The sequence below is a fragment of the Artemia sp. Qi Xiang Cuo genome, chromosome 17 (genome assembly GCF_049724085.1).
Source record: "Artemia sp. Qi Xiang Cuo chromosome 17, ASM4972408v1, whole genome shotgun sequence".
NCBI lineage: Eukaryota > Metazoa > Arthropoda > Branchiopoda > Anostraca > Artemiidae > Artemia > Artemia sp. Qi Xiang Cuo.
The window spans coordinates 7,217,617-7,220,486 of NC_142810.1; positions in this window are offsets into that span (position 1 = coordinate 7,217,617).

Consider the following 2,870-nt stretch of genomic DNA (forward strand, 5'->3'; position numbering starts at 1 on the left):
ATTCTACAAAAATATTTAATATGTTGAAAGGGCCCTGCAAAAAAACTCCAATCCGGCCCCGTGCCTAGTCGATCTGGCCCTGCCTCCTTATAGTTTCACTACAAACAAGAGTTTGGCTACTGCCCCCTTCCCTAACTGTATTAAATAAAAAAACAAGTTTTTTTAACTGAAAGTAAGGAACGACGTTAAAACTTAAAACGAACAGAAATTATTCCGTATATGAAGGGGCTGTCCCCTCCTCAACGCCTCGCTCTTTACGCTAAAGTTTTTTTATTGTTTAAAAAAATAGAGTTGTGAGAAAGTCAAACTTTAGCGTAAAGAGCGAGGCGTTGAGGAGGGGACAGCCCCTTCATATACGGAATAATTTCTGTTTGTTTTAAGTTTTAACGTCGTTCCTTACTTTCAGTTAAAAAAAAAACTGTTTTTTTTATTTAATTTTTGAACGTTTTTGAATTAATGCAGATTTTGATTTTGGCTCACCATACATGAATAATTAAAACAAAATTTGCATATTATATTTGGTTAAATGGCTTTCTCGAAACTTGTTTAATTTTATTTACGAACGTTTTTATTAGTAATAAATATACGTAACTTAGAATTAACTTACGTAACGAACTTCTATATTCATAAATTTTTAACACGTATATTAGGGGGTTCGCCCCCTAGTCAATACCCTGCTCTTTAAACTATAGTTCGAATTTTTTTTCCAGTTCTTTAAAAATGACCTCTTAATCACAATCAGTTGATCAGTTGAAAAACTTGTTTTTTTATTATTTAATTCCTGATCTTTTTCTTTAATAATGCTGGGAAATCCGGCGCCCCCTTCATAGCAATGTCCCTTCCCCCAAGAAAACTTCCTTCCTGGAAAGATCCTTCCATATCGCCCCCGACCCTCACCTTCCCCCCCCTCCCCCACCAACACGCCACGGAAACAGTCTGTATACATACCAATCACCAATACTAAATGTTAACATTAAGTAAAGTTCATAACTTTCAGCCCTCCCCCTGGGGACTTTGGGGGATCAAGTCATCCTAAAAGACATTTTTATCATATTTTCGACCATGCTGAACAAAATGGCTATCTCAAAATTTTGATCGGGTGACTTTGGGAAAAAAATGAGCGTGGGAGGGGGCCTAGGTGCACCCCATTTTTTTGGTCCCTTAAACGGAAAACTAGAGATTTTAATTTCAATCCGAATAAGTCATTCTGTTATTCGCGACGACTCCTGTTTCGATACCATCACCCCTGGGGAAAAAAAAAACAAACAAACAAACAAATAAACACGCATCCGTGATCTTTCTTCTGGCAAAAAATGGAAAATTCCACATTTTTGTAGATAGGAGCTTGAAACCTCTACAGTAGGGTTCTCTGATACGCTGAATATGATGGTGTGATTTTCATTAAGGTTCTGTGAGTTTTGGGGGGCCTATCTCCCATTTTTTCGAAAATCAGGAAAATTTTCTCAGGCACGTAACTTTTGATGGGTAAGATTAAATTTAATGAAACATATATATTTGAAATCAGCATTAAAATTTTATTCTTTTGATTTATCTATTGGTATCAAAATCCTGTTTTTTAGAGTTTTGGTTACCATTGAGCCGGGTCGCTCCTTACTTACAGTTCGTTACGACGAACTGTTTGAAAAGTCTGAAGCCTACTACGTCATTGGCGTTTCAGGGGAAACGAATTATATTAAAAATATTTTTGTTTCTAGTTATTACAGCATTGAAAATGAAAAAAAAATTACTGTGAAATAAAATCTTGAAATAAAATCAATTACAGTGAAATAAATTCTTGAATTGATGAGCTTTCATGAATTAATATCATCATACATTAAATATTCAACTTGATTTTGTTAAATCTTTCCAAGACACATAGTTATCATAGGCAGCGCAATAGCGCTGCCTAAGTAAAGAACGATGTGGGCATAATGTGTTGTTTTTTGGTTCTCCATACCCGGGCACTTCGTATCGAAGGAGTTGCCGTAGAAAGTTCGAACAGGGCTCATTCAATTGGAAATCGGAATGGCTAGTGCCCTTTTTAACAGTCGAAAGTGATTGGAAGGCAACTCGGCTCCCCCCCCCGTCATTCCCCCAAACACATCTAATCAAAATTTTGAGATAGCCATTTTGTCCAGCGTAGTTGATTTCCAGATATAAAATATGTTTTTGAGGATGACACTCCCCTAAAACCCAGGGGGCAAGGGTTTTAGGTTATGCCCTGGGGGCATATACGGTTTTTATAGAAGGCGTTGTCGTAGAAACTTCAAAAAAGGCTCATTCGATTGGAAATTCAAAGGGCTAGTACCCTTTTTAATACTCGAAAGTGATTAGAGGGCAACTAGCCCCCCCCCACACCCATCATTCTCCCAAACGCATCCAATCAAAATTTTCAGATAGCCATTTTGTTCAGCATAGTTGATTTCAACATAGAAAATGTGTTTTTGAGGAGGACACTCCCTCAAAACCCTCGGGGCAAGGGTTGTAAGCAATACCCTGGGGGCATATAAGGTTTTTATGGAAGGCGTTGTCATAGAAATTTCAAAAAAGGCTCATTTGATTGGAAATTCAAAGGGCTAGTGCCCTTTAAGGTTTTTACAGAAGGCGTTGTCATAGAAACTTCAAAAAAGGCTCATTTGATTGAAAATTCAAGGGGCTAGTGACCTTTTTAGTCGTTGAGAGCAATTTGTGGGCAACTAACCCCCCGCTCACGCCCACCATTACCGCAAACACATCCAATCCAAATTTTGAGATAGCCATTTCGTTCAACGTAGTTTAAAGGTCCGGAAATTATGTCATTGAGGGTTTCAACCCCCTCAGAGCCCTCAAGACAAGGGTCTTAAGTTATGCCATGGGGACATATAAAGTTT